The 23,049-nt window shown below is 35.7% G+C and overlaps 1 protein-coding gene across 5 annotated transcripts in view; it reads right to left on the bottom strand.

The window, feature by feature from the left end:
• NCOA1 (nuclear receptor coactivator 1) overlaps nt 1-23,049 on the bottom strand; it is a 243,507-nt gene that overhangs the window by 174,076 nt on the left and 46,382 nt on the right. For all 5 annotated transcript variants that reach the window (XM_038560934.1, XM_038560932.1, XM_038560933.1 and 2 more), the window contains one exon: nt 13,257-13,391. The gene's annotated coding sequence lies outside the window, so the exon portion shown is untranslated. Of the gene's footprint in view, nt 1-13,256; nt 13,392-23,049 lie in introns of those variants that run through there.

The following is a 23,049-nucleotide window of genomic DNA, read 5'->3' as shown; positions in this document are numbered from 1 at the left end:
TACAATTACTGTAACTGGACTTCTCACATGAAGTTCCACTCCCTTTCCAACAGAGTTCAAACTGATCTCCCTGCCTAAACTTGTTCGGGATACTAATGCCAGATTAAACTTCTTGAATTAAATAACTCTTCCAATGTCAACTTCTGTTGAAAAATCATCAGTGACTTCCCATACTCAGATTAAAGTCTCACCTAGTGAGCTTGATTTCCTTACAAAGTCCACTTATAACACGGCCTCCACCTATGCCTCATCTCCTACCTTATCCTGCAGTCAATTGCTACTGGCAGGCCTTTCCTCACACTGACCCTTTTCCTGGAGTGCCTTTCCCAACTCCTGGCTCTCAAGAGAAATTCGTATCTCACTGAACTTTCACAATCCAGTGCAAACTTCTAAAAATTCCTTATCAGCCAACTTGTTCCCAACATCCCTTCTTCACAAGGTACTTACCAACAGGTTCCATATGTGTATATTTCATTTTAACATTATTCCACTGATTTGTTCATTTCAATAATAATAATTGTTCAGGACTCATTATAAGTGAAGCTATTCTAGGCGATGGTGTTACAGTAGAGAACAAAAATAATACAGTCCCTGCTGTCATGGTACTTACGCTTATACATAGGGGATATGAAATATTTGGATATTAACTGATAATACATCAAATTTCCCACTGTTAACCAATTAGATTGTCCTCAGTTTTTACTATTATAAGTAATATTTTCTGAATATAGCTCTAATTACAGGTCTTTTATTCCATGAATTATTTACTCAGGGTTAATTCCCAAGAGGAGAATTACTTTATCAACCAATGATCACAGATAGGTTATGGTTTTTACAATATATACTACCATACTTTCCTCTATATGAACTGTACCAACTTCAAAAGCAATGCATAAGCACTAGATTGCCTATGGACTACTTTCTTATACTTACTCAGTAAGTATGAAAGGTTATTCACTACTGTCTGAATTCCCAGTTCTCCTTATGTTTGTTTACTCAATGTCCCATTAGGATCTAATGGGCATTACTTTACTAACAAACTCACTCAATCTTAGCATTGTAAATATTTTTCAGATATTCACAGTAATGTTGGATAATCTTTAGGGGCATATTTGTAAATATTTTCCATTTTGTTATTTTTATTTTTAATTTTGTATTACTTTTCTTCATATAGATGTGCTTAACTTTTTATGGTCAATTTTTTAGCCTTTTTATTCTTTGAACAGTTTTACTAGCTTTTCAGTTTTAAAAAGTTAACCATATATTTGCATACAGATAGGTTCAATACTAATTTTTATAGCTGCTATTTGATCATCTCAAAACTTATTAAATAATTATATCACATGACAGACTTTAAGCTTCCTCACTGTATATTAAATTCCTAAATCATATTTCTTCAATTCTAAAAATATTTATTTTTCTTAAAAAATATTTTAAAGTTTCTGAAACTAGGAGAAATATCAGAATTTATGTCCAAACACCTACCATTAGCCAAGCAAAAGAGTAAGTTGTACCCATGTGTAAATCTATACCTTTTCTGAGAAGATAGCTGTTTATCCAACTATGACCATAGCTGAGTTAACTGCATAGTTTAATTCATATGAAGTTGAACTTCAAGTTAAATCTGAAAGCCTAACTGTTGCCTGAAAATATTTTCAGAAAGAGGCACCTGGATGGCTCAGTGGTTGAACGTCTGTCCTTTGGCTCAGGGCGTGATCCCAGGGCTCCTGCAGGGAGTCTGCTTCTCCCTCTGCCTATGTCTCTGACTCTTTATCTCTCTCATGAATAAATAAAATCTTTAAAAAAAAAAAGAAAGAAAGAAAGAAAAGATTTTAAGATGAAAATATTCATATGAATTATGATGAAGCTCTGTAATAAACAGCTATTGTGGTATAAAAGCTGTCCACTGCAAGACAAGCAAGGGCAATTAAAGCCAGTAGAAATTGCCCAATCTCTCAAAATAGACCACAGAGTTATCAGAGTTGGAAGAGAGACACTGGTGTGACCAATTTACATTTTACAAGGTACTAACACCCAACTGTTAGCTATCAATCTGTCAAAAGTTTCCAGGTGTCTAAAAAAAGGGAATTATTTAATTCACAGTTTATCTGTAGAAAAATTGAAACTATGAGTTCAGCCAAAAAAAGAAAAGCAGGTAAATTCAAACATTTCTCATATGACTCAAAACTATACCATCATAATGTATAAATTAAAAAAAAGCAAGCACAGGTGAGGAAAATCAGCATGTCACACTTTGTTGGTTTTTTTGAAGATTTTATTTATTTATTCATGATTGACACACAGAGAGAGGCAGAGACATAGGCAAAGAGAGAAGCAGGCTCCTCACAGGGAGCCCAATGTGGGACTCGATCCCGGGACCACAGGATCATGACCTGAGCTGAAGGCAGACGCCCAACGGCTGACTGAAGCTACCCAGGTGTCCCAGCATGTCAGACTTTGAAAAAGGATTAGATTTTATGATTCCAAAGAAGATGGTATAAAAATTATATGTATAAATATATGCCTCTGTCAGCTAATGTCTAAGAACTTTAAAATAAATTTAATGTTTCTTTTTTCTTGAAAATATATTAAATCAATAGTATATATCACAGTTAATAGAATGGAAAATATGCACTGTGTATATATATGCATACATAGATTTGTCTACATCTATTCGGTTATTTATTTGTTCATTCATTTCTGAGTAAAGAATGGTAAGAACAGAGAAGCAGGAACAAAACTAAAGATATAATGCATAAAAGATCAAACCCTGTCAAGCTCCTAAAGGTTACTGTGATGTGGGAAAATACATGATGAATGAAGTAAATACAATCCAAATGAAAAAAATGACAACCAGTTATATAACTAGCTATTAGCAACCAAAAAATCTAATCTGATAAAATTAAAGGTGAGCAATAGCAAATAGCTGAGAAAAAATAAATAGAAATGGGTCTTAATTCAGCTTAAAGAAAGAGTATTAAGAACTTATTAAAACTATGTGGTATCTGAACAAGATTCAGAATACCATACTTTTTAAATTTTTTAATTTAAATTCAATTAGCCAACATACAGAGCATACTGAACATCATTATAGAATACCATAATTCTTGATCAGCCACCCTACCACCGCAAAAGGTTCCAGAGTGAAAAAAGAAAGGATGTACCAGGCAAAATTGCCTGTTTATTAAAGGGTTTGGACAAGCATCTAGGGACTCCTCCACCTCAGTTACAGGTTAGCCTAACATTTGAGACACTGAGAATAAGCCAACTGGTATCTTGGCTTCTTTTATACTTAGACCCACATCTTAACCCACAGAAAAGAAGGAGAAAAAAACCAATCCATCAAGTATTTCCACAAATAGCCATGATGGAATAACAGAAATCCAATTAATCCTCCTGCCTTATACAACCAATGAACTGGATAAAATAGATTAATAAAACAATAATTTTCAGATATTGTATAACAAAGCAGGAGAGGGATTCCTGAGAAAGTGGGAGAGGAAAATGAGGTGAGTCCTATCATTGGCCCATCTCACACACCCTTGAAGCAGTTTCTAGGATGCAGCATAGAGAGTGAGGACTTCAATGTGCCTGGAAATCTCAGAGAGGTGAGGAGACAGAGACAGAGACTGAGGTTCAGGGAGGCCAACAAGCCAGAATTTTGGAAAAGCAAATCAAAGAAAAGGGAACTACACAGAGCTCTAGAGATCTGCAGAGGTGTTCCCTTCAGGCTTTGGCAGGAAGTGATCTGTCATGTATGAGAGGAAACTACCTAAGGTTGGAGAAAGAACCACTGAAAAATAAACAGGCCAAAGAAGTCCTAAAACTCATACAAGATTAGGAATAGTTTTTCTTCTCATTAAGTAGGGTGAAAACACTTCATAATACATGAAATATTAAGTAAAATCCTCAGAAGATATCAACTCTAAATCAGCTCTAAGAAAACAGACTGCTCTAGACCTACTCTAACAAAGCTTCCTCAAAACAAAGCAAGTCTCAAAAAAGTATCAGAGATTTCAAAAAATTCAACTGCATGCCAAAAATTAGACTAACATCATTGAAAGGAATACAACAAAATCCAGCACCCAACAACAAAAAATTCACAATGTCTGACATCCAAAGAAAATTTAGCAGGCATATAAATTAAAAGGGAAATATGACCTATAACCAGGAGAATGACAAATCAATAGAAACAGATGCAGAACTGACAGAGACACAGAACTTGGCAGACAAAGATGTTAAAAGAGCTACTATAAATACGCTCAATATGCTCAAGAAGGTAGAGAAACACATGGAAGTGTTGAGGGATAAGTGCAAGATTTTTTTAAGGTCGAAATGGAAATTCTAGAAATGAAAAATAGAGTATCTGAAATGAAAAATACACTGGATGGGAGTACAGTAGATTCAACACTTAACTTGAAAACACAGCAAGAGAAAAAGATCCAGATGAAGCACAAAGAAAAAAAGTATTGAAGAAAGGAAAAACAAAACACCAATGATATATAGCAACATACAACTTAATATACATGTAATTGGGGTCCAAAAACTAGAGGGAAGAAGGTGACAGAAAAAATATTTGGAAATATAATGGACAATACTTTTTTCAAACCATAAGCCATGAGGCTCAACAAAATCCAAGAAGGAAAAACAAAGCAAACCACACTTAGAAATAACATAATCAAACTGTTGAAAACCAGTGATTAAGAAAAAATGGAGGGAGGGATACCTGGGTGGCTCTGTCAGTTAAGCATCTGCCTTCGGCTCAGGGCATGATCCCAAGGTCCTGGAACTGAGCCCCACATTGGGCTCCCTGCTCAGCTGGGAGTCTGCTTCTCCTTCTCACTCTCTCTCTATGCTCTCTCTCTAATAAATGAATAAAATATTTTTTAAAAAAGAAAAAATGGAAAAACCTGCTAGATGCGGAGAATAAGACCCAATACGTACAGAAAAACAGACTTCACATCAGAACCTATGAAACTGAGAAGTCAATGGAGTGACTACTAAATAATGAAAGAAAGATACTGTCAACCTAAAATCCTATATCTGGTTAAAATATATTTCAAAATGAATGTGGAAATGTTTTTAGACAAAGGTTAAGAAAAATCCATTGTAAAATGCAATGCACTTAAAGAAATGCTCTCTAGGCAAAAGGGAAAGAATATTATGTCAAAACTTGGATCCTCACAAAGGAATAAAGAGCATCAGTAATAGTAAATATAATAACAGATACAAAAGTCATCTTTGTCTATGTTTTTAATTTCTAGGGTTTTTTTTCACAATTATCTTAATTTCAATAAAAATCTTTGCATGCAATAGAAACTAAAACAGTAACTCCCCAAAAGAATCTCACTCTCATAAGTAACCATTGTTAAGATATTCATACAGATTTCATAACATTAGTTGGGCATATTTCCATCTTTTTATAATCTCTAGAACAGTTTCTCACCATAGGAATTATATGTTCCTTGAAAGTTAGAAAAAACTCACTGGCAAAACGATCTGGCTCCAGAACCAATTTTTGGAGAAAATTCCTTAAACTTTCTTCCGTAGTTCTTGGTTTACCCAGATTTTCTCCTTAAAGCAGTTTGAGTGTTTAACAATTCATTTCAAAGAAATTACAAATCAACTGCCTTATAGTTAAATAAAGCTGTCTCTTTTCTATATATACTTAAAAATATCTTATCTATACACATTCCCTTTATTCTTTCATACTTTGGTTTTCTATCTTTTCCTTGATAAGATTAGGTTTATTTGTTTTTTAATCCTAAGAAACGGCTCTTAGATTTTTTCAATTCTTTAGTTTCTTTTTTAATGTATCTGTTTCTGCTTTTATCTTATTTACATCTTTCCTTTCTCCTAGGCATTTATTTTATTGGTTTTGTTATATTAAATTCTACAGTTGAGTTCATTTATTTTTTTTTAATCAATTTACTTCTAAGCATGGTATTAGTCTTAGCCTAAGTCTCATTTCTGTTAGCTTAATAATCAGTTACTGTATATTTGATCTTCTCTTTGACTCAATATTATTTAAGAACAGTTTCTGTTTGATTTTTCCAAGTGGTTGGAGTAGTGCATTTTAATCTTCTGTTGTAGGGAGAAAATGGACACAAAAAGTTTCAGCTTTTCTGGAATTTACTGAGGTTTGCCTTTGTGGCATAACCTAAAATTCATGTGTTTGTTAGTTTTACTGTTGTGTGGTCAACTGGAAAAGTATACTTAATCCCAAATTTAAATGAAAGCTTTAAAAGTGACTAAATAAGCCCTATTATAAAAGCAACGCAGGGGCGCCTGGGTGGCTCAGTGGTTGAGCATCCATCCTTGGCTCAGGTCATCATCCAGGGGTCCTGGGATTGAGTCTCGCATCAGGCTCCCAATAGGGAGCCTGCTTCTCCCTCTGCCTATGTCTCTGCCTCTCTCTGTGTTTCTCATGAATAAACAGATAAAATCTTAAAAATTAAAAAAAAAAAAAAAGGCAATGCAAGTTTTGCACTACAGTCAGGATAAACAGGTCTAGCTAGCAGTGTAAACATAAAATTAGGTTAGGTGCAAAACTGAGAATCTCTGTCCTTACTCTTAATATCATAAGGACGCATTTAATACTAGTTAATTTAATTTTGAAAATAGTGCTTGATATAGAATGACTTATCAGTATTTTATCAGTTTAACTCCTCAATTAAAAATGAACTTGAAAATGAATTTTAAAAGCTACTGAAATTTTCAAGAACTTTTGGAAATTCCTTGAAATTAGAAATTTCATAGGCAAAGAGAGTTTAATAATATAAGGAATTTTCAAAAACAAATAATGCATCCCTCCTTCTTCTCTAACATAGTAAAATGTGATTTGACTAGTGAGTAACATGTTAGTACTACAACCTTTCTTGTATGAGACACTATACTCCAACTAATACATCTATAATTACAAAAACTTTTCAGGAGCTCTATCATATCAGAAATTTATTCTGAACTAGCTAAATCACTGGTTTTCTCAAATCTATCCTTTTGCAGTTTGGTTGAACTAGAATAATACACTTGCTTCTCTAATTCTGATTAGAAATTAGTTTCTGAATTTAAACTTTTGGTTTCACCCCAAGAGAAAGAGATGGATGAATCCTGGGTCTACTGTGAATTAACCTCAAAAAGTAAGCCCTGAGACACCTGGATGGCTCCGTGGTTGAGCGACTGCCTTTGGCTCAGGTCATGATCCCAGGGTCCTGGGATCGAGTCTTGCATCAGGCTCCCCACAAAGAGTCTGCTTCTCCTTTTGCCTATGTCTCTGCCTCTCTCTGTGTGTCTCTCACGAATAAATAAATAAAATCTTAAAAAAAAAAAAAAAAGTAAGCCTTATTGGGACACCTGGATGGCTCTGTTGTTAGAACACATGATTCCTGATCTCAGGGTTGTGAGCTCAAGCCCTGCCATTAGGCTTGGAGCCCACTTTAAAAAAAAAAAAATACTAAGCCTTATTAAGATTCAGTTTCTTATACATAAAATAGATGTAATAGTTTACATCTCACAGGAATATTGGGATAGAATCTGAAAATATATATAAAGTGTCTGTCACAGTGCGCCTGGCATACAGTGAACATTAAATATTAACTATTATTATTATATTTTTGTTTTCCTTATGTCAGCTTTCTTTTCCCTTAAATTCACTAATCCCAAACTCTGTAAATGCCCACATTAGTTATGCCTCCTCATTTATGATCATGTACAGAACAATAAAGATCTCAATGCCTTTACCAACTCACAACAGACATTAAATTGAGTGCCTCTCATATGCTTAATTCTGCCTATCACCTTTTTGTTTCCAAAGTATCCAGGTGTAGTTTGTAAAGTATTTCATCTTTCTACTCAAAGCTTTCATGATCAGATAAAAGTATGAGTTTCTATCATACACATTTATCCTATTCTTCAAAAAGTATCTTTTATCTCTAACCAATAAACTGTAGCTCATAACAAAACCTCTTCTTTAATAGTCAAGTGACTGATTATTCAATTTTAATAGCTATGCCACTCAATAATTATAGCTGTCATTTGAAAAATGGAATTCTTATACCACTACCATCTTTAGTTTCCAAATAGTTTAATATCATTTTCAAAAATACCAGTAAAGATATGTTAGGTTGCTACAGTTTATGGCTATACAAAATCACAGGTGCACCTGAGATAAAGGAAGTAGCATGGTGAAATACAAAAAAAATAATATAGCTTTTAATTAGCTATACCAGGTCTTTGGATGGCTACCTTCTATAACCTTTAGGAAAAGGCTACAATTGTGATTCATCTCTTTTTCCTGAGGGTGACACTCAAAATTTTCCTTCTTACTAGAGCCTATATGCCTCCTTTCATGAAGTTTAGCTATCCTAAAATCCATGGAGTTGGAACAAGTCACATTTCCCCCTAAATTGTCCCACACCACCCCCAATAAGTATTCTTTTGAAGACCAACTCTCTCAGTAATCTTTCTTAAACTCAAAGATAATTATAAAAAAAGTTCCTTGCAGAGAACACAGAGATTACTCATTAAACCACCGTAATATTACCAACAGTTTTTGCCACCTGTCCCAGGCCTAGGACTTCTCTTAAAATAACTAAGCCATATTCACCCCTTCCCATTTTAAAAATTAACGCAAAGGAACAATTTCTAAACAAAATCATGAAGAAGTTACCTCTTAAATCAGAAGGCATATATTTACTACATACATATTATGTGCTAAATCATATACTAAGGGCTTTGCCTAATTTTACCTTATATAACCTACGTAAAGTCAGTTGGGAAGTAATTATGTAATAGGTGTGAGGGCTGGGGGAAGGAAGTAGTAGTTTTATCTAAGATTCATAAAGAAATTCAGCAAACAGGACCAATGAAATCAACAAGTGATTGAAAGTAAAGTGAGCCATGAATAGGCTGCTTACAGATCAGGAGGTAAATTAAAAACAAAACTGGTCCTTGATAAAGTCCAATCATTGCCATTAATCTCAAGTTTCCTTCTCATTTCTCTTTTTTTGTTCCTTACAATTAATTTGTTGAAAAAAACAAGTTGTGTATCTCAAGGACTTCCCCAAAGCCTAGATTTTACTGACTATATCTCCATGGTATCATTTCGTTTGTTGCCTTATTTCTGTGTTTCCTGTAAACTGGTAGGTAGAGCGAGAAGCTTGATGAGATTCAGGTTCAAGTTCAATTTTTTGGCAGGAATACTTACTAGGTTGAATTGTGAATTTTCATTGAGAGAACTCTAACATCTGGCTGTCTCTCTCTGTGATGTTAGCAGCCACTGATAATCTTTACTTACGTCCAGGAATTCACTACAAAATGCTGATGTTCTAGCGCATCTAGGTGGCTCAGTCCTGTTGAAGTGTCTGTCTTCGGCTCAGGTCACAATCTCAGAAGTCCCCCATCAGTCTCCCTGCTCAGTGGAGAACCTGCTCCTCCCTCTACCACTCCTCCTGCTTGTACTCATGCACACACACCCTCTCTCTCTGTCAAATAAATAAATAAAATCTTAAAAACAAAAACAAAATGGTGATGTTCTATTTATCACTCCTTTTTCATTTATCAACCAAAATACTCCTCACAAAAGAATTTCCTCTCTTCAATTATTTGGTTACATTCAGGTACAGCTGGCTCCTTAGCATACTCCAAAGAAAACTAGTGAGTTGTTTCGTGAACTATCATTATGAACTCATACCTTCTCAACACTAAAATTCATGATAACTGTGAATATGAACTTGTAAATCCTTACTATTTGAAATATTAAATATATTTACTATGCTGTGCCCCCTTGAAATCATAGAAATGGCATTATCAGTATTAAAAATATATTTATCTTATTTTACTAAAAAACTAATTAAACATTTAAAGCCCTGTCATACTACCTAGCTAGCATGCACCACTGTGAAAAAGCAGGATCCTATTCTTACTGACCATTTCTTCACAAAATGCTGAAAGGACATGTCTTTGGTGGTCAAAAATTGCTTACATCCACAATTTTTACTACTTTGATATTAAATCACAATCAGAAGATGCTGATTACATTACTGACGGGGCACCTGGATGGCTCAGTCAGTTAGGAGTCAACTTTTTATTTCAGCTCAGGTCATGATCTCAGGGTCCTAAGATCTATTCCCACAGCAGGCTCTGGCTCTGCACCTAAGCGTGAAGTCAGCTTGGGATTTTCTCTCCCTTATGCCCCTCCCCCTTGCTTGCACCCTCTCTCAATAAATAAGTAAGTAAATAAATAAAATCTAAAAAGACTCAAATCACATTACTGAATGTCAATTCTCCCTGAAAAAGCAGATAGGAATTGATACCCTGGTATAATTTATTTTCCTCACAGATTAGGTGCACCCTTTCCTGCAGCTAACCTCATGAGGCTTTGATCACAGGAACCAATGCAACTTTTCCAGGCAATACTGGCTTTAAACAAAGGCCACCAACCACCACAAACAACAACAAAACAAAACAACAACAAAAACTCCTCTGCTACAGTATGGATTTCTCAGTGATAAACAGTAACACATCTCTATGAAGTGCTGGTATGTTCTCTAAACATCAGTGCTTTCATCCAACTGAAAAACAAAAATTCTGCTAGCGTGCACACATGACAGTAATTGCTTTTCCAGATGGTATGCCTTTGATAAGGGATTTTTGCCAAAAGCTCATTTTACTTTCTCTCCAAGCATAATATTTGCCATTAACTTTGAAACTGGTTTTACAAGCTTCTCACTAGTAGCGCGAGTTGACCTGTTTTCTGCTATGAGAAGGGTAACTGTGAATGATACTTCAGTACTGTGGTCTTCTCTTTCTTTAGCAACAACATTCATTAACCTCACACTGAGTAGCATTATTTTATATAATTTACACACATTTCACTTTTCATCACAAGTCTAAAAAGCAATATTTCTAAGACAAAAATATTAATTCAATTCCTCAGGGTGGCATGAAGTAGAAGAGCCAAAGCCTGTGCTCTTTCCATCATGCTGCAGAGAAAACTGTAGTAAGGGAATACCTATTCTCCTCTTGTTGACATTTGTTTTCAAATGTTTTCATGCGTTTCATTTCCAAAGGGGAAAATGAAAAATACTAATGAAGGATATCACATGCAAATGCCTGTAAATGAGTGGGGAGATATGAGAAATTGAGGAATTAGAGACACTTTCAGTTAAGGATTAAGCAAATAAATTTAGCTATAGGGCACTTTCACAAATAGAACCATAAACAGTTAACAGCTACAACTAAGTAGTCAGCAAATTGATTAGAACTTCCTATTCCCTAATCTTAACTTTTGTTAGGATCTGAACACAGTACTATATTACTTAGAAAGGGCTTCCAAATTTTGACTTTATGTGCTTGTTTTATGATTTTTTTTTTAAAGATTTTACTTATTTATTCATGAGAGACAGAGAGAGAGAGAGGCAGAGACAGGCAGAGGGAGAAGCAGGCTCCATGCAGGGAACCCGATGTGGGACTCGATCCGGGGCCCCAGGATCACGCCCTGGGCTGAAGGCAGCACTAAACTGCTGAGCCACTGGGGCTGCCCATTATGATTGTTTTTAAACAGGTTTTCAGACGAGTGTATTTAGCTTCCTTGCCCCAAGAGTAAACATTTGAAGTAAAAGATTTCTTCAACTTCATTTATAATGAAGTTATAGAATAATTTATATTCTTCCCTATATCCAAACTATTCTTTGCAAAGCTTGGACTTTCAACTAGTGTTGTTAAGTGTTAGCTGAAAGAAGATATCTTTAAAAAACAAGGGAAATGGTTCTGATAAGACACATTATATATTTAATTATCATTACCATTTGATTCAAAATGATACCAAAAAATTTTGAGGAGTATAATATATCTACTAGCTGCCAAGAACAGTTTTAAAACTTCTTATCGAAGCAATCTAATTCTTCTTCATCTGCTACGTGATTTGAGGTAACTTTACTTTCACAAACATTGCTCAGTTATACCACCTCCTTTAAAAGGTTACATATAACTATAGCAGTCTTGGGATTTTCCAATATCATGGATTCTTACTATTTTACAATTTACTGCGTTACATATTCTTCTTCCAAAACAACAAAATGAAATTAATAATCCTAGTAATAAGTGATAGATTTTTCTCACATTTTCTTCTTTGTAGTCCTCAAGATTAATTTACAAACCTCTATAATGTATACAGAGAATCAACCAACTTTGACCAGATCCCTAAAATAATTATTTTCCATACTTCTTTCCTATTTGGAAAACATAATTAGAAGAAAAAAAAATTTTTTTTAAATAAACACCAACCTAACTATATCTAGTTTGGCATATATGTGATTTTAGAAAAATAGAGTACGGTGTTTGTTTTCGGTTGACACTGTATTTCCTTTGATTGTTTTCAACAATCTTATGTAGTCTTTAAAGTTGGGATCCACCCCATGACTTGGAAGTGTCACTTGGTTCTTTAATTATATATCTCCCTTTCTGGTCTAAGGGAAACTACCCCATCAGATGCCAAAGGTCCTACATGGACAGTCTATGGAGTAAAAGTGATACTTCTTAGTGAATAGAAAACTCTTAATAATAAATTTAGGAGTACAGGAACAAAAAAGTTTCCAAATCAAACTAAAGGACAATCACTAAGATTTCATGTATCACGTGAGCTGACTCTGAGTGCTAAATTCACCTGCTAATCTCAGAGGGTCATGACATAAAATAATTACTAAATTGACATTTATTTATTCCAGATCTTCTAACATAAAATAATTACTAAATTGACATTTATTTATTCCAGATCTTCTAACATAGTTTACTCAGTCTTAATCTGCACTCAGTATATTTATCATTGACATGCATAATTAAATATAAAGATTACCTCCCTTTAAAATCTCGATTTTTTTCTCAACTAGTTTTAAGGGGAAGTGAGTAGGGAAGGGTGAACTATTCTATTTCCCACGGCACCTGGGTGGCTCAGTTAGTTAAACATCTGACTCTTGGTTTCAGCTCAGGTCCTAATCTCAGGGTCATGAGACTGAGCCCTGCATTGGGTTCCACGCACAGTGTGGAATCTGCTTAAGACTCTCTCTCCCTTTCCCTCTGCTCCTCCCCACTGTGCTCTCACACATGCTTGCTCTCTCTAAAATAAATAAGCCTTTAAAAAAAATAAAAGCTAACCACTAACATAAAAACTTCTAAACTTATGAAATCTATATATAGAAACCAACATTATAAAATGACTTCCAATGAGTCAGATTAAAGTAAATTTGTGCCTCAAATACCTTAGAAAAAGTAGAAATCCTAAATCTTGGTGTCTTCATTTGGAACCAAAATTTCCTACTGCATGCTCTTGTTGATGGTCCTTGATTTTATCATCAGAGTGAATTCCAGTTACATTTCCACTAATATGGACAGATCTAAAGTAAGAGAAAGAAGATACATTTAAAACATGACAGACTTTAGATTCTGCTACATAACACTGTTTCCCTGTAAGCATGCAGATTCTTATACAAATGCTTTAGTTGTTCAAGAAAGGCCAATTCTCTTTCTTGTCCCCACTACATATTTTTAAAATTGAGATTAAAGATTAAAGGCTAAATAAATAAAGTTAATAAGAGATCATTAGTTACTAGCTTTCAAAAGTTCAGATCCCTAATGAAAGAACGCAGAGCAAATTGGGCTTTGCGCTGGAATTCCAAGGAGACCAGGACCCTCAACTATCAGCTTACTCATCAGAGGTGCTGACATCACCCAGCAGCAGTGGCCTCAGTAATCTGTTTCAGGTAAAGTGGAACAATAGGAGAGAATGGGATTCCTAGCAGAAGATACCTCAATGTAATGGCTAGCATTCATTACTGGATACTGGCAGTGGGATAGGACAAATTAGATTTTTCTAAACTAATGGGTAGTACTATGTCTTCCCACATTTATCTCAAAGCTAACTCCTAGAGGCACCTGGGTGGCTCAGTTGGTTAAGTCTGCTCTCAGCTCACTCAGGTCATGATCCCAGGGTTGTAGGATTGAGCCTCCGCAACCCCCCCCCCAAATCCGGTCAGGCTCCCTGCTCAACACAGAGTCTGCTTCTCCCTCTCCCCCTGCTCCTCCCCCAGCTCATGCATGCTTGTGAATACTCTCCAATAAATAAAATAAAAAATAAAAATAAATAAAAAGCTAACTCCTAACACTGGAGGGACTTAGCAGACATAAGAAATGTGAAACCTATCAGCTTTCATTACTTAAAGCATAACTGGTTTAGGCTTTACCACCAAGGGCTAAGCTTTCTACTAAAATAATATTCCCTTAGATTACAAAGACAGAGTGGATTAGGACCACAGAAATCATTATACCTCAGGTCAATTCAGGAATCTTGCTAGTTAATTCTACCTATGGCTTCCACCCATCACCCTTGGGCTTTACTCAAAACACAAACCATTCTGGCCAACTCACCTCTCCCCTATTTTCATGCCCACAGTGTCTGTCCTCTGTGCTTTCTCACTCACCTCATGGGTTCCCCTACCATTGCCCTTCCTTCCAAACTTTTCCCTGGGGAATTTCTGGAAACCTTTTTTATATAGTGAAACAAATCACCTCTACATCCTCAACCTATCAACGAATGCTTCTTTCAACCACTGGGCTAAATCTGATGCTTAAGAACCCTCTAGAATGAAGGCTAAGGCAGTAGGCACCCTAACTCACAAGCAATCCCATCCCTTCCCTCAGGCTCAGGCCATGTGGTTGTTCTAAACTCTTCTCTTCATCATTCAATACCCCAATCTATCTTTTGTAACCTAGGTCCAGATTTAATCCCTTAGATGCACTCCACCTACTCTCATCTCTCCAGTTAGTAACTGTGCTATATTACAGTCTCGAAATCTTGTTTGCCACCCAAGCTATCAATCTACCTAATATGTTACTTTCTTCTTTCCACTTTACTACCCTCAAATTCCTAATCCTGGTTCAATTTAATCACCTGCTAGGAAGAAAATACCCAACCATGTGGACTGATCCTGCTATAATATAACATTAAAGTCTTCAATTTTTGACACTGAATGTTATCCAGTGAGCCTTTTATATGTCATTAATCAGGTCCTTCCCCCATTACTCACACTGCCTTTCTTTCCAAACTTTTGCCACACTTCATCTTCCAATCCTATGGGGGGGTGGGGTAGGAGAGGAGTTTCTTCATGTTTTCCTTAATTGTTTGTGTAGGTTGTTTACGTTGTGAAAACACTGTTTCTTTCATTCACTGAACATTTTCTCAATTACTGGCTTTTAACATAAAAGTTTTTTCTTTTTAGGTGGCCAGATTTGTCCACCACTGCCTTCTCCATTTCTTTTATATTTCTCTGCTTAGAAAGTTCTCCCCTTTCAATGATAACAGATACATACTCTTGATTTTTACCTTTTTATGGGCTAATTGTTCCAATACTTCATTCCAAAAGATGTATGGAATGAGATTTTACTCTAAACTGTTTTCTGAATTGCCAGCCAGTTTTCCTAAAAACATTCAGTAATTCTTACCATCCTCTGATTTATAAGGTTGCCTACACACACTGTTCCTTTCTGTTTTAAGGGACCATCCATTCCACTACTGAGTCTAGAACTGAAATCTTTCTAATAGTGCTAGAAAGCCATCTTCCTTTCCTTTCCTTTCCCCTTTTCCCTTTTCCCTTTTCCCTTTTCCCTTTTCTTTCTCTCTCTCTCTCTTTCTTTCTTGATATGTTATTTATTTATTCATGAGAGAGGCAAAGACATAGGCAGAGGGAGAAGCTGGCTCCCTGCAGGGAGCCCGATATGGGACTCAATCCCAGGATCATAACCTGAGCCAAAGGCAGAGATGGTCAACCACTGAGCCACCCAGAAGCCCTGAAAGCTACCCTTCTTACATATTTATTCACCTGGAGTCAGATTCATAAAACATGTTCTTCATAATTTTCTGTGTTCTGCATTTATCTTTTAATTCATAAAATCTGATTTCCATAAAATAAAGGTATCTCACATACAATTTTTATTTCATAGGCCAACATTTTTTGTCAGCTCTGAAGTATTTTTCAGATGTTCCTATTGTCTTTCAAGATTCACACAGTTATGTTTATTACTTTTAGTTTACTTTTTTTTTTTCTAAGATTTTACTTATTTGAGAGAGAATGCAAGCATGGGGTGGGGTAAGCAGACAGAGAGGGAGAAGCAGACTACCTGCTGAGCAGTAAGGCTGATGCAAGGCTCAACTCCAGGACCCTAGGATCATGACCTGAGCTGAAGGTAAATGCTTAGTCTCCTGAGCCACCCAGGTGCCCCCAAAAAAGTCAACTAAAATTTTAACAAATTCTTAAAGACCAAAAGTAGACTCATGTGTCAGTTTGGAATGGCTGGGGATCCAGACACAAGGGGAGTTTATACTCAACTGTAAGTTCTTCTACATGCCTCAACCAGGTGCTCACAAGAAAAATTAAAGGTAAATTAGAGAGAGCCCTGCATCAATGAGGCAAATGAGCAGGAGGTGACAAGTACTGGCCAGAATCCCAGCCTGATGCCCCAACCTTTCCTTAAACACAGAGCAAAAGCCTAGAGCCCCTAGGGGAAGCACAGAAAGACCCTCTCACACTAGGGTCCATGCAAAAATCCGCTGCCTCAGAGGAGGACAGAAGCAAAATGCCTTTGCCTCTGGAGGAGGGGGAGGAAAATAGTGTCAAGCCCCCAGACACAGGCAAAGATACACTGATGCAGGAAAAGTTAGAGGCAAAAAAGAATTCTGCCACTATTGGGGAGGGGGAACAGGAAAAAGTCTTGGACAAAGGATCCTACACCAGTACCAAAAGAGATCAACTACCACGGTGGGGCGGTGGCGGGGTGGGGGGGTGGATATTCTTCCCCATGACCAGCTACAAATGGCAGAGCTTGATTGCCATGTGGGAGAAAGAGGAGAAAAGCTAAGAAAGACCCACCACCAACACCTAGGAACATAGGGCCTGACCAGGATTAACTCTGGACTACAGAGAATCCCATCCTGCCCCACAAGCAACAATAATCACTAGAAGAGGACAATAACATAAAGAGAAATCTCTCTGGTGCACAGATACGCAAATATTGTTGAAAGATGAGGATGGTATAGGAACACAGAAAAATCCTGTAGGATCACGTGCCACACTCTAAACAAAAGGGAACAGGGGGTCCCTGGGTGGCGCAGTGGTTTGGTGCCTGCCTTTCGCCCAGGGCGCAATCCTGGAGACCTGGGATCGAGTCCCACATCGGGCTCCCGGTGCATGGAGCCTGCTTCTCCCTCTGCCTGTGTGTCTCTGCCTCTCTCTCTCTCTCTGTGACTATCATAAATAAATAAAAAAATAAGAAATAAAAAAAAATAAACACAAGGGAACAGCAGCCAACTGTTGGAGAAATTTGAAGCCTGAGGTACAATGAAGGTAATGAGGGTAAAATAATCCAAACCAAGTTCAATTCATGATTAGATTGACTCAACCTCCAACACAAACAGCCTGACAGAAGATCATTGCAATCTCTCCTATTCTTCTGTACACAATGATGAGCTTTAAATCAAAAATTACACAAAAGCAAGAAAAGAAAAAAGCCCTTTGTCAAGAGATAAAGCAATCAACAGAACCAGAAATGATTTTGCTATTGAAACTAACATTTAAAAATAACTATAAGGGATCCCTGGGTGGCGCAGTGGTTTGGCGCCTGCCTTTGGCCTAGGGCGCGATCCTGGAGACCCAGGATCGATTCCCGCGTCAGGCTCCCGGTGCATGGAGCCTGCTTCTCTCTCTGCCTGTGTCTCTGCCTCTCTTTCTCTCTCTGTGACTATCATAAATAAATAAAAATTTAAAAAATAAAAAAATAATAAAAATAACTATAAATATGTTAAATGATCTAGTAGGAAAGATGGACAACATGCACAAACAGATGGACATTTTCAGCAGTGAGATGGAAACTGTAAAAGAAAGGAAAAATATAAAAGATAGAAATAAAAAATATTTTATTAGAGAAAAAAAAATTAAAAAAATAAAAAGAGAAAAAAAATTCCTGAGATGGGCTCAACAGCAGTCTGGACACAGAGGAGGAAAGAATCAGTGAACTTAAAGACAAACAAACATAAATATTTCAAAATGAAACCACAGTTTAAAAAAAGTGAAGGAAAAACACATCTCAGGGCATTCAGGAGTTGTGGAACTTTATCAAAATAACTTCAAACAAATTCCATTCAATTGAAGCTGCAAGAAAAGGAAACAAACAAACAAAAAACAAGATAGAAGAAATATGTAAATAAAGGCCAAGAATTTTTCCAAATCAATCCAAGACAACAAACCAGAGAGCAAAAAATCCTAGAGAATCCCAATCATAATAAGAAAATGTATACACACACAAATATACATGGATATATCACAGCCAAAATACAGAAAAACAAAGATAAAAATCTCAAAGGCAGAGAAAAAAATTACATACAAAGAACAAAGATTAGTATTTCCTTTTCTTCAGGAAGTTACACAAGCAAAAAGACATTAAAGTAGAAAGATAAAAAAGCTGAACATAGAATTCTATAGCCAGAAAATTATTTTTTCAAAAATGAAGAAAGAATTTTTTGACAAATAAAATCTGACAGAATTCACTGCCTGCAGACACCAAAAACGTTAAAGGTAGTTCTTTCAGCAGGAATGAAAATTACCAGGTAAAAATGTGAATCTACAAAAAGGAATTATGAGGATTATAAAGAAAAGGTAAATATAAAAGCCTTTTTTAATTTTTATTCATTTTAGAAGGTTATATAAGAACACAAAAAGTAATAATGTATTGTGGGATTATTAACATACATAGAAGTAAAATTTGTGACAACATAAAGAGGGAAGGTAGAAAATTATATATATATGCTCGTAAGATGATCATGTGACACATAAAGTAGTAATAATGTTACATAAATAAAGATTGCCAAAGAGCCAGAGTGGCTCAGGCCCTTAAACTTTTGCCTTCAGCTCAGGTCATGATACCTGGGTCTCAGGATGAGCACCATTTCAGGCTCCCTGGTTCAGCAGGGTGTCTAATTCTCCCTCCTCCTCTGCCCATCTCCCTGCTCCTGTACTCATGCACTCTATGTCTCTTCTCCTCTCCTCACTCAAATAAGTAAATAAAATCTTTTTAAAAATAAATAAGTAAATAAATACTGTCATAAGTTAAAGTTCTATCTTTTAAACCTTAAACTAGTGGTTCTCAAACAGGGGGGGAATTTTACTCCCTCAGGGACATGAAGCAAACTCTGGAAACTTTTTTTTTTAGAGAGAGGGAGGGCACATGTATACAAGTTAGGGAGAGGGAAGGGGGGCAGAGGTAGAAGGAGAGAATTATTTTTTTAATTAAGTATTTATTCATGAGAGACACACAGAGAGAGGCAGGGACATAGGCAGAAGAGAAGCAGGCTCCCCAACCAGGGAGCCCGATGCAGGTCTCATCCCAGGACCCTGGGATCACGACAAAAACAAAAAGTAGATGCTCAACCACTGAGCCACCCAGGTGTCCCAGAAGGAGAGAATCTTAATCAGGCTTCATGCCCAGTATGGAGCCCTACACAGGGCTCAATTTCACAACCCTGAATGATCATGACCTGAGCTGAAATCAAGAGTTCACCACATAACCAACTGAGCTACCCGGGTACCTTGGAAACATTTTTTGTTGTCACACCTAGGGGGGGAAGTGGTTGCTACTGTCATTTAGTCAACAGAGGCCAGAGATGCTGCTGAAAATCCTATAGTGCATACAGGATATCCCCTCTGGTCCCCAACAGCAAAGAATTATCCAACTGAAAATACCAATAGTGCCAAGGTTGAGAAACCATGACTTAGAGCAACTGCTACAATATATATGTATGTATACATATATATGTATATGTATATGTATATGTAAAAACATTCATGTATACATCTATATATGTGTGTATACATAGACATATAACCATATATACAGAATAAGCCAAGAGTTATTACATAAAATTACTTTATAATTATAAAATTATAAATTTAAAATTTATAATTATAATTTATAATTACAATTATTTTATAATTTACATACATAAATTATGAAAAAGGACTAATTCAAAAGAAGGCAGAAAAAAAGGAAAAAGTAAATTTAAAATAGTCAGAAATAGAAAACTAACTGGGATGCCTGAGTGGCTCAGTTAAGCATCCGACTCCTGATTTCAGCTCAGGTCACAATCTCAGAGTAAGATCAGGCCGAACATCAAGCTCTGCACTGGGCGTGAAGCCTGCTTAAGATTCTCTCTCTCTCCCTCTCCCCCTTCTTGCCCCTCCCCACTTCTACTCCATTTCTCTCTTAAAAAAAAAAATTTTTTTTTTAAATAGAAAACTAGCAAGATAGATTTAAATCGGGGATCCCAGGGTGGCTCCCTGGTTTGGCGCCTGCCTTTGGCCCGGGGCGCGATCCTGGAGACCCGGGATCGAGTCCGGCATCGGGCTCCCGGCATGAAGCCTGCTTCTCCCTCTGCCTGTGTCTCTGACTCTCTCTGTGTCTATCATAAATAAATAGATAAATCTTAAAAAAAAAAGATTTAAATCCATATTTATCAATGATTATATAAATAAAATTATCTAAACATCTAATTAAAGGGTAGAGATTATCAGATCAAAAATGAAACCCAATTGTATGCTAGCCACAAGACACTTACGCTACATAAAGGAACAATTCACCCAAAGACATAGCAATCCTAAATGTATTTTCACTTAAACACAGCTTGAAAATAAATGAAACAAAATTTAATAAAACAGGAGATTAGACAAATCCACAATTACAGCTATAGACCTTACTACTCCTGTGTTATTAATCAACATAATAAGAAAATAGAAAACCATTAACATACAGAAGAGTTGCAAATACTATCAACTGACTTGACCTAATTGGACATTTACAGAACATCCTACACAATGAGAGCAGAATATATATTATTTTCAAGGGCACATGAAACATTCACCAAGAAAGACCATATTCTAGGCTAGATAATGAACCTCAAGATATTTAAAAGACTTTAAGTCAAATAATGTATTTTCTCTAGCCAAAACAGAATTAAATCAGAATCAAAAACTGACAGATAAAGAATTATCAAGGGTTAGGAATTAAACAACACAGTTCTAAATATCCCAAAGGTCAAAGAGTAAGAGAAATCTTTGAATATTTTTTAACTGAATGAAACTTAGAACATATCAAAATTTGTGGGATACCTCTAAAGCAGTTGTTAGCAAACTCGGAGCATTAAATGCTTATATTAGAAAACAAGCAAAGTCGAATCAATAATGTAAGTCCTTCTTAGAGAAGTAGAAAAAGAAGAGTAAATTAAACACAAAGCAATTAGAAGGAAGAAATGAAACTGAAAACAAAAAACAATAAAGAAAACCTATGAAACTGAAATCTAGTTCTTTAAAACATTCGACAAAATTGGGCAGCCCGGGTGGCTCAACAGTTTGGCGCCGTCTTCGGTCCAGGCCCTGATCCTGGAGTCCCGGGATCGAGCCCCAGGTCAGGCTCCCTGAATGGAGCCTGCTTCTCCCTCTGCCTGTGTCTCTGCCTGTGTCTCTGCCTCTCTCTCTGGGTGTCTCTCATGAATATATAAACATATCTTTGAAAAAAAAATAAAACATTCTACAAAATTGAATAAACTTCCGACCAGAATGATCAAGAAAAAAAGAGAGAAGCTACAAATTACTTATATCAGGAATGAAAAGGGAACATCGTTAGAGAGCTTATAGGTATTAAAAGGATAAGAGAATATTATGAATAACTTATGGCAATAAATTTTATTACTTCCATACCAATTTCTTGAAAATTTGAAGACAAACTACCAAGTTCATTAAAAGAAGAAATCAGATTATAAGAATAGTTCTTGATATACTAAGGACAATTTAATTCATAATTTAAAACCTTTCCATGAAGAAAGCTATATGACAAGTGGCTTCCTTGGTAAGAAAGCCAAGTATCTAAGAAAGTTGTATCGTATTACATAAACTCTTGCAGAAATACATAAGAAGAAAACATTTCTCAATTCATTTTAATAGCACTATTCATAAATTTTAGCACTACTCTGACACAAAAATAATTTTAAGAAAAGTAAACTATAGGCTAATATCCTTTCATGAACACAGACATAAAATATCTTAACCAAATATTAGAAAAATAAATCCAGCAACACATAAAAAGAAATATGTATCATGACCAAATGGACTTTATCCCAGGAATGCACTATTAATATTAGATCAATATATGAAAAAGAATCACCAATGAAATTCACCCTAACAATGGATTAAAACATAAATGATCATCTTAATATATGAAAAAATATATTAGAAAAAGCCCAGTCATTCATGATTCAAAACTCTCAGAAAACTAGGAACAGAAGGGAACGTCCTCAGCCTAGGACATGAATCTATAACAAATCACAGCTAATATACATAATCATGAAAAACTAAATGCTTTCCCTCTAGGATCAGGAATAAGGCAAGAACATCTGCTCTCACCACTCCTACTCACTGTACTGTACTTTCAGTACAATACAAGAAAAATAAATAAAAGCCCAGAGATGAAAAAAAAAATTAAAACTGTCTTTTTTCACAAAAGACAAGACTGTCTATATAGAGAATCTCAAAGAATCTATTACTGAAAGTAAAAAAAGAATTTAGCAAAATTGCAGAACACAAAGTCAACACATAAAATTCAACTGTATTTCTATACAGTAGCAATGAATAATTACAGATAAACAAACAGCAATTATATTAACATAAAAAATTTAAGATAAATATAACAAAATAAATGGAAGATTTGTGTGCTCAAACATATGAAAGTCTGAGTGAAATATCAAGGACCTCAATAAATGGAGAAATACTGTTTTCAAATATCAGATCCATCAATATTGTTAAAAATAGCAATTCTTCAATATTTATAGATTTAACCTAAGTCCCAATTAAAATCCCAGAAGATTTTTTTGGTTAAAAATTCACAAGCTGATTCTAAAATTTATATGGAAATGCCAAGAATCTAGAATATTCAAAACAATTTTGAAAAAAAAAGAAA

The sequence above is a fragment of the Canis lupus genome, chromosome 17 (genome assembly GCF_011100685.1).
Source record: "Canis lupus familiaris isolate Mischka breed German Shepherd chromosome 17, alternate assembly UU_Cfam_GSD_1.0, whole genome shotgun sequence".
Lineage (NCBI taxonomy): Eukaryota > Metazoa > Chordata > Mammalia > Carnivora > Canidae > Canis > Canis lupus.
The sequence above is the reverse complement of the archived record's forward strand: the minus strand, read 5'-3'. Positions and strand labels throughout refer to the sequence as shown.